Raw genomic sequence first — 13,214 nt, 5'->3', positions numbered from 1 at the left:
AAATCCCTAAAAAGACAAGTAAGAGGAAAACGCTCACCACTTAGAGATATGTGCAAAAAAAAGGAACCATTATTTGATTTATTTCCTTTTTTCATCAAAAAGAGAGCTTTAAGTGGGGATTTATTTATTTAATTAAAAGGGAGATTTTTTTAAAATTAAATAAGATAAGATAATTTAATTAAAAGGGAGATTTTAATTAAATAAGATAAAACTATTTAATTAAAAGAGAGATTTTCTTTTAATTAAATAAGATTAGTTTTTTTTTTTCTTTTAATAAAATAAAATAAGATTATTTAATAAAAAGAAAGATTTTAATTAAATAAGATAAAACGATCTGATTAAAAGAGAGATTTTCTTTTAATTAAATAAGATAAGATTATTTAATAAAAAGAAAGATTTTAATTAAAGAAGATAAAACTATTTAATTAAAAGAGGGATTTTCTTTTAATTAAATAAGATTATTTTATTTATTTAAAATGATATTTTCTTTTAATCAAATAAGATAATATAATTTAATAAAAAGAAAGATTTTAATTAAATAAGATAAAGCTATTTAATTAAAAGAGAGAGTTTCTTTTAATTGAATAAAAAATATTTTATTCATTTAAAAGGATGTTTTCTTTTAATTGAATAAGATTATTGATGAAATGATCAAACCTTAGGAAATATTGAAATAATTAAATTAATTACAATTTGATCAAGGAAAATGATTTGAATTGATTCAATAAAATATTATGATGCATTAATTCAAGAAATTGATAAATTGATTCAAGAAATTGATAAATTGAAGAATTGGGTCCCGTAGTCTAGGCGACCATTTTAGGGTGCATACAATGTGTCCTTAGATCCTAGGAATTATTGTAATTATGGGAAAAAATTCCTTGGAACCCCTCCCCTTGGTCAACCCTAACATGTTCCTACATTGAGCCATCCCTAAACCTAGTTGGCCCCACCAGATTGTGTTCTTATGAGTGGGAACACATTCTCGCTAAATCTCCCTACCCTATGTATGAAACTGCATAATATTTATGTGGGATCACATCCCCATGAATGAATTTTTAGACCTCCCATTTTGACCACTACCTCTTAGCCTTTTTGCAATATCGCGATTCCACTAGTAGTGAAAGTGTTCCCACCGAACCTAAGCTCATGGGAACACGATTTTGAAATTTCAAGATTGAAATTAAATATGAAAGAAAAATGAAAGAGAAAAGGTTGTTACCTACCACTCAATCCACCATCCCACATACTCATACGTGCCACACCAGGTTTTCTCTATTCTCTAGTCATCCCTATCCAACCCTCTCAATAATTAATCTTAGAGCTCCAAACATAAATATCTTGATAGTCAAATGAAAGAAGTTACCCCCTTTCTAACCCTCTTGATCCTTACATAAGACCCCTTCTAAGCCCATTTTATCAATTTCCCCTCCTTTTCCCCATTATTTTTGCATCCTGATAATGATTTAAACCCTTCAACATCCTCCTTCTCTCCCCAATTTTCTTACTTTTTGAGATCCTGTCGGGCCTCATTTTCTCTCCTCATCACCTTTGCGAGGGGTCATTACCCAATCCAGTCTCTATCCTCTCTTTTTGAGACTAGGAAAACTTTGTTTCTTTAAAATTATTCTTTGTGTCATCTATCTTCAAACTTCTTCGAAATAGTGTTGTCCCAACACTATGTTGAAGAGGGAAAAAACATAAACACCTAAATATAATTATACAATTAGGTAATCTTATTTAGTCATCTCCTAAGACATTATTAATTAAGTATCTAATATTTAATTAATTTATTTTATCTATTGGTTAATTAATTTAATTAATTGACTATAGTCTAATTAGTAATCAAATGACAACTATTACTCTGATTTATTAATTAAATTCATATTCTTTTATTAAATTGAATAATTGCACAAACCTATTTAATTTAATTCTATTTTCTCATTTTTGGATTAAATAGACCAATTAATCAAACCTTCAAACCTTAGCCTACCCCTTAACCCAACCTTGACCCAATGTTTCAGACTCCACATAACCCATTCACCCATACCAACCCATCTTATTAGCTAATTGAACACACTTAATTAACCCATCCACTTGCATTTCCCCAGCATGCCCACTTCCCTCCTAATCAACCTCTTATCTAATCCTAATCCCCTCCCTAAATATTTGAACAAACTTAAGCATGGATTAAGACTTCCTAACCCAAACCAAAGTCCACCCTCATGTCCCATCACTCATGTCCCTTGCACTCTCTCTTAATTTCCTTAACTATCAACCTTAGATGATCCTTACACATCTCTTATATGCACATACCTCTAATAAATTTTTTTTCCCTTCACATTCCCCAAAATGGTCACATTCACTCCATAAACTTAATCCCCTTACACTCACTTGCCTTGTGACAAGTGTTACAAGACTATTGCTTTTGAGAAAGTAAAATCCACATGCTCCCCCTTCCTTGCATCCTAGACCTCCCTCACAATCTCTCCATTTTTCATCTTGGTCATCAATTCCATCACCCTTTAGCCTATAAATTAGACCCTTCATCCTTCATAAATCATCTACAATCAAGAGTAAAGCTATAATGTTGTTTTGGGAGCCAAAAGCTACCAAAGTACCATTAATATGCTCAAATTTCCACTCACCCATACATAATTTTTATTATCATCCTCCATTATTGAATCGTCACTTGAAGCTTAAAGTATTATGATCACACATCTCTTCATATTTGGACAAAGCAATTGTGCCAAGGGGGAGGCTACTTGAAAGTAAGGTTTGCATTTGTGTTATTTCAGGGTTTTAGGTTTCCTTTTTGTAGTCTAATCCAAGTGTGAATCTCTTTTTTATTGTTGAATGTTTTTCTTGTGTTAGTGTTATATAACACTAACATTCTAGGTTTTACAATTTCTATCAGTGCAAAGCCTCCACTTTTCATTACTTTTTGGAGCCATAATAAATGGGACTATACATGGGCTCAAGCTCTTTTGGATGAGGCCCTTGTTTAGGAGTTCATTCACTTACATTGATATCTTTGTATTTTGAGCTGGAGTCATCTTATAAGGTTCTTTATTTGGCAAAGAGGCTCCTACTACAAAAATAATCTGATTATTGATGTCCCTTAAGGGTGGGAGCTTTAAGGGTAAATCTTTTACAACTACTAAGGCATAACCTACTTCATTTGACTTCTTAAGGGTTTTAAGAATTTATTTTTTTCTAATGATTATGACAATAGATTCCTTTTATGCCTTTTGATCTGATAGGGGTTTCACATTATAGGAAACACCATCTTTTAAAATTTTGTATATGTTTTTTCTTCTACCATTAGTAGCATCCATATCATATTTTGATGGTCTCCCTAGTAGCAAATGACATCTATCCATTTCCACTACATCACATAGAACCTTGTCCTTGTAATCCCCTTTAGAATACTCTACCCAAACTTGCTTCTTGAGTAGAGTTTGTTTCCCTCTTTTGAGACATGACACACAATATGGTTAGTGTAATCAACCAAAAATGGTCATCAAGACTACAAGCCCCTTTCTAAATTTTTTTTCATAATTGATCTATTTCTTATCTTTGATAAAATTATCACTTTTCTATTTATTCGATTACAACCTATGGTTTGACAACCAAATCCTAAGTCTTTTATTTAATTGAAATAACTTATGCCTTTTAATTAAATAAAACCCCCAAAGTCACACTTATACTAAGTGTGCACATGAAAATACATTTTTCTATTTTAAAAATAAAAGAAAAAGGTACATTTGTCTCACATGGAGGGAACACTTTCTAAGGAAAGGGGAATCTTTAGTCTCCTCCATACATCGTTTACCTCTTAAACACCAATATAATTGATCTTTCTTAGGTAAGATTCTTATGCACATGGATCACTAAAGACTCATTCTCCACCCTTGATTTTTCCTCTTAGAGATTTTGGAGTACTTGGAGCACTCACTTTGCACTTTCATTCTCTTACTTGCATTTAGCTTAGTCTTCTTTTATGCATAGCTTATCTCACATAACTTAACTAGGTGTTTTTATAAGTCTTCACACTTGTTAGCTTAATCTTCCATCTTGCATCTCATTATAGTTTACTTTCATTTGCATTGCACTCATCTTGATTCTTGGATATTGGCATTCTTTCCTATACTCTTTGAATCTTCTATTCTATGGTCCACCTTGCATGGGTTTCTTAAGCTAGGCTCATTTGAGAGCCAGACTCTCATAGCTCTTAGATGTCATAAATAGGAAGCTATAGGTCGCCTCTTGAGATACTCTTCATCATGGGTATTCTCAAGAATAATGGTCTATAGAAGTGTGTCCACATTTTTGACATATAGTTTTGGTGCCCACATTTGTGTCCACTTGGTCTATCGGATAATGGTTATAGAAGTGTGTCCACATTTTTGACAACTAGGTAGGTATGATGGTTTGTGCTCAATTTCAGTTTCTTAACCATTTTGGTAGAAACCAAAATTTCTATTCAGCTATAGTCTATTAGAAGTTTACATACATTTCCTTGGCATTTGCAAATTGTTTCTAAATAGGTTCGTCCTCTAAGGAGGTTCTTGTTTAGGTGGGTCTTACAAAAATGTTTGTCTGATCATCAAAAAACTTCCTTCTTCAGGATCAATATCTTTGACACTTTGTGTATCCTCTTGGATTAATTGTGTCCTTCTTTCTCCTTAGTTACTAGGTTTTTCCCTCTCTAGAAATTTGTTAGATAGTACCCAAACTACTTGCAATGATAACATTTTATCTTCCCTTCATTTATTCCTCTTTATCAGCCCTTGCCAAAAGGTCTTCTGCCTCTGTATCTATCTCTAGAGTTTCCTTCACTTTGTGAGTTCTCCTGGTTATACTCACCATAGGGTTTGGAACTCTATCCTCTCCCACTAGACATTCCTTTTCCCTTATTATTGAAATCCTTTTCTTTGCCTTTCCCTTGTCCTTATTCCTTGTTTTGTTGGGATTTAACTTTCAATGCTAATTGATAGTATTTTTTAACAATATCATGACCACATAGATTCAACTCATCCTATGTGTTCATTCTTAGTCCATCGAGATATTTGGACACTTTCACACTTTCAAGTTTTGTGGTCTTGGATGTCAAATAAAGATTTTGAAACTCCTTACTGTAATTATTCACATCCAATTCTTTTTCTCTTAGAATTTTCCTTTTCTTATGAAGTTGTATTTGATCATAGTCTTTAGGAAGATATTCCTCCTTGACCTTGGCAAGCATCACCTTCCAAGATGATATCATATTTTTTCCCTTCTTTCACCCTTTCTCCTTGGATAAAATTCTACCATGTCAATGTTTCACCTTTCAATTTATCTTTTTCTAGCTTGAATCTTTTGTCTTCAGGGATACCTTCACACTCAAATAAGTTATCCAATCTATCTATCTATTCCATGATTGAATCGGGGTCCATTTTCCCACTGAATATAGGAAGATCAAGTTTTATTTTTGTGGTTCTTTTTGCCATAGACTTGAGGGCATAAGAAAGGTATCTTTGGTCTGTAGGGACATCTTTTTCCTCCTAATGGGTCGCCTCTTCTTCTCCCTTGTTTTCTAAGGTCCATTATTCCCCTCTTTCAAATTGTTTTTAAAACTTCTTCTTTCTCCCCTTAATTCTTGCACCAATTTGGCAAGTTCTGTATTGCTCATTCTAGGCATCTTTTGGGTCTCTTCTCCATTAGAATTATGGAATGACATCTTGACAATATCTTTTCCAAGGCTTTCCCTAAATCTTTGATACCCTTTGATGTAGAGGTGATAATGGAAGCACAATGAACCCACTAAATTTTTTAGTCTCTATGGGTGATTCCATACTTAGTTCTACATTGAGAATAGGAACACACAATCTAGGCTCCTTGATACATTTAAGTTTCTTCAACTCATTTTGAAGCACTCATGAAACTTGAAAAACATTCTTCTCCTATGTTGATGTTTTGGTAGCTTTTGTGGGATAAACCTATGATATCAAAGAGAAATTAATATCATTACACACACACACACACACACAAATATAATTAAGTTTTCCATTATATTAATTAATAATATTCTACACCAAGAATCCCTTTGATTCCTTAGCCTTTACCACAAATAGTGTACAAATATAGACCCTTTAATTTTAGGGAGTGGAAAGGGTTAAATAAGTCATAAAACACCCATTTTCAAGAAAAATAATAAGTCCCTCACATTCTTATATCCCCTAAGTTCAAAATTTTCTTTTAGGCCTACTCAACCTAGTTGTCAATTAGCCCTCCAAATGAGGTTTTTGGGGTTTAAATTTTACAAATTCCAAAGGACCCATATTAAAAATCACCTTTTGAGATACCCTTTTGGAAGTTCTTTGAGATTCCAAGTTTTTAGGTTCAAGCATTGCTTCTACATCACCAAATCAATCAAACTTCCAATTAGGCCTAAAAGGGTTGATTAAGTTCACCAAAGAGGCAAGCATTCACCAATGGATTCAAAATACTGATTTGGGAATTCAAAAATGTCAAGGGATGTCAATCTATACTCAATCCACAACTGGATGGAGTTCATCCACTCTCGAGGCTCTTTTACTCACCTAATTCCTCAAAACAAAGGTTAAACACATTAGGATGTTTAACTTAGGGCTTAGAGATAAAAATGGTTTCCTATTTTCTCCATATCTCTAATTTTGGAATATGATAGTATATTTCCCTAACTTTCATTCCCCAAGAGGGCATTTTGATCCTATGGTGCAATCTCAACTTACGACTATTTTTTGTGAAACCCTTACTATTGCACCAATTCTCAGGTACCTTATAGAGGGTTTGATTTCTCTCCCTTGTATGGATTTATCAGATCTTCAAATAAATTTTATTTGAAAGGTCATTCATAGGGCTCTTAAATCATGCATCTAATACAAATGCTTCAATCCAATGACCTCGACAAAATACCATGAGAACACAAAGTTTGTAGGAATACTAAACAAGAACTTTTATTAATTAAACAAAATTATTACATACTACAACAACTATGATTGGATTTTATTCCAATGTGTGTAAATAAGCCTCAACCAATGTACCCAAATTATTCTCAAACTATCCTATCCATTGTAGGAGTTGGTTGTATGAGTTGAATAACTTGTTGCAAAAGTTGCATTTGTAACATTTGTTGCAACTTTTTGCAACTTATAATTTTAATAGGATTTATTGCTACCTAAAGGTCCTAAATTAACCCATAAGACTTAATAACATTCAAAAAACCTATCCTGTCCTATTTTTTGATTCATTGACCAAGTTTGACTAAGGGGCTTATAGAGTTTTCTACCTTGTCAATTAGTCTTACAATGGATCTTTATTACATGAAATTGGTTGAATGGACCCAAAATAGATTTAGGATACCCTTAGACATCCCAAGACATCAAAATTATGCTTCTATGTTGAAGGTTCTACTTCACTAGAGTTTCACTACCTCCCAACCTTTTGATAACCTAATCTAGTCCACTCCTAGCATGTTAGGGAGATAACATACAATCCACAAACAAATATCAAATCAAAAAACCATTCCTAGGAAAATCTTGAAAGCTCTCTCTACCTCAAGGTAAACAAAACTAATGTTAAAGAAAAAATAGCAAATGTTGAAACAATAAATCAACCAAAACCAAAACCACATACTAAATCCACAACTAGGTACAAACTCCAAATAAAGTACCAAAACCAATGAAGAACAACCAATGAAAGTATACTAACTTCTAAGTCAAAATACAAATCACCAATTAAATAATAATAACCAATAAGTACCAACCACCAACAAAAATAAAACCCACTAGAGGAAAATACAAAATCTATAGAGGAGACTTAGGCTATGTATTTGAAGTGTCATTGTTACTAAATCTCTACACATGCTGCTATTTAGTCCTAAACATGAGTTGTAAAGGGTCTCATGTGATCTTCACATTCATTTTAATACCTACATTTAGTTCATGCTTATTGTAGATTATGTTTCATTATGAGCAAGTATAGAATCAAAATATCCTTTGTATTATTCATTCATGATAAATACAATTGATATTTACAATTGACTAAGTGGAATGTACAAATTGAATGTAAAATTTTCTCTCACACAACATTGTGAGAGTATCCTTCATCACTATAATATTCCTATCCTACACAAATGAAGGCATATAAAGGAATAAAATGAAAGCTCACAAGGATCAAAGGGTTCTAGACATTACTTGGTAATGACTAGCTACTTGGTCTTTGCTAGTTCATCCATTGATAAGCTACTTGCCAAAATCCACAAATTCATGCAAAGAAAAGAAGATTGGGTTAGATCATCATAATCTAAGAAATGGTGGCATTTATCACCTCAAATAAAAAAACATCTTATTCCTTTTGATGTTGCACTTGCATAGAAATGGAAAAACAAGTATATGCAATAAACGTATGAGAACATATATATCAAAGGTTACAAGAGTTACGTTACATCACATGAAACCTTTATCTATTTATCTTTTGAATACAAGAGTTATAGTACATCATATAAATATTTATTAAAGGGAAAATCTATTTCAGTTTGAAACCTTTTGCTTGATGCATCGTAAAAGAAAAAATGCCAAGTAATTCCAAACAAACAAGAGAAAAACATATTAAATGAAAGAAATGGAGTGCAAGCAACAGCTACTACAGGAGGTATTAGTAAACATGATGCAAAATAACAAGGCATAAATATGAATTAGAGGTAACAATGTTTTGAAGTTTATTCTAGGCCATACAGATCAAGGTAATGTTTTCACAAAAAAGATATAAACAACCACAAATAGGCTACAGGTTTGTGGCTGAAAGTATCAAATTTATCAAAGAAAACAACTCCTTCATTTGAGAATCATTTGAAATAAAAACAAAAATATTTTTTTATGCCTTTCAATATGTGCTTTTATAGTGGGCAAACATTGAAAAATACATAGTAGCATAAATGTTGATGTACACAGATAGATTGCAAGAGAGCAATAGACAAGCAATACGTGCATTTAGGAGAAAGAAAAATGCATTCCAAAACCATAGTAATATAGGAATAAAAAGCAAGATTTAAATGCATAAAAGGAATATTGAAGTATCTAAACACATCGTTTCTTAGTTTATCCATCATGATGGAAGTGCCAAATCTATTTAAATGTCAAAATGTTATCATTTCAAAATAACATAACAATTGCAAGAAATATAGGTGTACACAAAGAAGAAGTTTGTATCAAAGAAGAAAAAGGAGACATGAAATATTAATGATTTCATTACATGATATCAATGAAAGGACAATGGTTTCATAGTGCCATCTAGCAGCTGAAGCCATAATTGAGTTGCACTATAATGACAAAATATTTCAAGTGTTCAAGAAATGAGAGAATTTATCTTGAGCAAAAATGCGTAAGGGGCTTCATTGCTACTAGTTTGAAGCCATTCATCATAAATCATGAATTGTGAAAATAAATAGAAATAATGTTATCATATTTTGCATTTTTTTTGAAGACCAATATACTATTGTCCCTAAAGGAAATATTAGTATTGTCTATTAGTGCAAAACACTTAGTCATTATCTAGGCAATGTTGGTTGGTCAACACTATGACTAAGCCACTATATAGGCCGAGAAAGTATAATGGTGAAGTACACATAATCCGTTCATACTAAGTGCTAGTTAGTGCTTAGTACACATCAGAGTCACTGAACACTTCAATTCATGCTGAGCTACAATAGATGTTGAATAAGTTCAAAGGAAGAATTTAATTAGTGTTAAGAGATTCAAGATACAATGAATGCTGAGAAAGATAGAGAGACTTTTAGTATAAATTGAGCAGAGTTTAAACCAAGGGATATCATGAAGAACATACATGACCAAGCATCTGGAGACTATAAGTGTCAAGTAAGCTAGTTTTGTATATGAGTTTGTAATGGCACAAAATCTTATGTAAACCATTTTTCTCAAGATAGAAGCATGTTTTACAAATCAAGGATTTAGTCAAGGATACAATTATGCATGCAATCAAATATCATTATTCCCTATGAAATGTAATACACCAATTAAAAAGTTGGAAGGATCAAGAGGAAAAATGGATGAATCTAGAATCATTTATCATGATCTAGAAGCTTCTTTGAATAGTTATTTAAGGAGAGGTTTTAGACCTAATTCAAAGTGGTTGTGAATAAGAAGTTTGGATGTGAAGTTTAAGGTGACTCAGAGAGGTGAAAGGTAGAGTAGATCAAGTAGTGCAGTGAGGAGTCATTAAAGATTAATCACAAAGAGGTGATACTATATTGAATAGAGGAGATCTATCATCAACATTGAAGTGCAAACCAAAGGATCGGGTATTGATATATTCTACTAGGTGTTTCAAGGCAAATCGCTTAATAGAGTGGTACTAACATGCCTATGCAAATATCCTAATCAAGTGTTCACTTAGTTGTGATTTTAAATCCTTTAATCAAGGTAGCCCTAATAGTATTTTAAGCTCTTAACAAAGAAGACCCCTCATAGGGTAGATCATAAGAAGTGATCAAACATTGTAGCTTTAACATGCACACTTTATTGCTGCATTAGTGAAGATATTTGTGGTTGTCATCCCCACTATAGTTTTATCTTCACATTGGAGGGTTTTAACATTTCCATATCTAGTGTCATATTTTGAGGTATTATTTATGTGTCATTCATGTTATTAGATGTTAGATTTGATGTTATATTATAGTATATGATTAATTTGATACAAAGTTAAGGTTTAATGAGGGTTTATAATGAAGATGTCAAATATATTTTATGTTTGCTAAGATTTTGAAGATACTAATTTACTCCTCCCCCTCTCAGTATCTTACTTTCCCTATTAGATTTTCAACAACTAGTATCAAATTAGTGTTCTCTTTGCATAATTTTGACCACTTGGGAGTTAAAGATCTTAGAATATGGAAGCCTAAAAATTGGGAAAGATATTGAAAATCAGAAGCTTGATGTCCAACTTACATTTGAACAAGTTAAAACTGCAAAGGAGACTCTAAGAAAATCCTTGAAAAGAAGGAAAGATATAAAAATTCAACAAAATGACACACAATACAAATAATAACCTATTGAAAAGTTGTTTAATGAAGGAAAATCTAGTGAATCTGATGCATTTATAGAATATCTATTAGAGAAGAACAATATTCTAAGTGAGGAAGTAAGGGCATTGAAAAGCGAACATGAAATACAATCAGTAAGGCTATGTGATGTGATTGAACAAAAAAAAATGATGAAGAAGACAAGGTAATTGATGAGGAAGACAATAGGTAGATCTGGCTACAAGTCTTGATGAAAGGATCAAGGTACAAATGTTGACTCACAATCAATTTCACATGGCCAATCAATTGCTAAGTACTAATCATGAGATTTCTAGGAAGGTGGAAGAGATTGAAAATCTAAGATCTGTGAACAATCAATTGAAGAGTGAATTGAGAGCTAAGAAAGAGATCATGGAAATGATGAAAAAACCTAAAGAGGCTATGAGATTGCTTAATAAAAAAATGAATGCATCAAGGAGACCTCATGACACTTCTAGATTAGGCTATGTTGAATTCCTATTAGATGCCAAGCAAGAAGAGTCATCAAAACAAGGAGAACAAAGGAATGTGACTACAAAATCAAAGAACAAGAAGCCTACATGCTATCATAGGGAAAACCAAGTTATACATCAAAATTTTGTAGGAGAAAAATTGGTAAGTCAAATCTTAAACCCAAATTCAATGGAAATTGTTTCAATTGCAATATGTATGGACACCAAGTACATTAATTTAGATCAAAGACTAGTAAGACACAAGCCACATCTAGATTTGAAGGCTATTGTCACACATGTTAGAAGTATGGTCATAAGACACAAGATTGTAGATCTAAAGCAAAGAATAATTGGACACCTAAAGGACAAGGAAAAACACCTAGACAAGGCAATACCATAAATTGGGATTACAATACTTGCGTCAATTGTCAATTGTGTGGAAAGTATGGACACATTGCAAAAAATTGTGCAAGAATACACCTTAGAGGAAGATCAGGAAACTGGAGGAACTCTGAACCAATATGTTTTCATTGTTAGAAGGTCAGTCCATAAGAAGATATAGTATGAACCAAGCACCAACGCTTAATGTTGAAGATAATAATGGAAAACTAAAGGTCAATGTAGAAGAAGTAAGAACTCAGATGAATCAAACCTAGAAGAAGAAATTTGATGGAAGTGATAATGAAAATTGTGAAATTATGATCACCCAATCTAATGTATTAGGTGATCCCCCCTCAAACTAAATAAAGAGGTATAAATGGAACTATGTTTTAAATTGATACATCATACATCAATTCCTAAGATTGTTTGCATAAAAGTCCAAATCAACATGATATTAGATGCATAATGACAAACATGAAGTTTTAAATTCTCAAGCTAAGTTGAATAACTTTTAATGATCGAGTGCTAGTGTTGGAATCTTAAAATGTTAGTAAGGACTGAGTTGTTATAGCAACTAACTTGGAACACTGACCATGTTGAAGGTTGTACTAGTATCAACCAAGTAAAACTAATAGAAGTATGTTTTTTGAGTTTACAACGATGGTTGAGACAACTATTACACACCCACTATTTCTACAATGCATTAATGAGTCCCTCATTCAAATGTTTTAACCTTTATTAAGGATATAATTAATCATTTTACACATTGTGCATTCTAGTTTTCAAGATATCAAAGAGCTAGAGAAATTCTAACTTGTTAAGCAGTGATTTGAGTGAAGATTTCATATCATGCCATCAACAATCGAATGTGATTCGGGGGTTGTATTACTACCAACCAAAGCATGGTTAGATGATCAAACCCCAAATGCAAAGAATGACATCAAGCTCAACTAAAATGGAGAAAAGGGCATAATCCAAGGTTAGTGACAATATACTAATTTGTAATGAAGATTGTAATTTTCCTAAATTCAAGGCATACCCTAAGATAATAGTTAAAGGAGATGCATCTAGAGCACTATCATTTGTCCCACCTAGGATAATATTAATTCATGATGTCAAATGCTATTATATGTGAAAAATTGGTGACATTGGAGACTTTGAACTATGAAATGCACATGAGAAGCTTTGTGTTGATGGAAATTTGAAGAAGGAACATAAACATTTTGCCAAGAAAGGGTGAACTCTTGCCCTAAATTTTTTGAAGGTATTCAAAGTAGAAT

The sequence above is a fragment of the Cupressus sempervirens genome, chromosome 8 (assembly GCF_028749045.1).
Source record: "Cupressus sempervirens isolate cs-2001-9-10 chromosome 8, ASM2874904v1, whole genome shotgun sequence".
Classification (NCBI taxonomy): domain Eukaryota; kingdom Viridiplantae; phylum Streptophyta; class Pinopsida; order Cupressales; family Cupressaceae; genus Cupressus; species Cupressus sempervirens.
Note: the sequence above shows the minus strand (reverse complement) of the source record.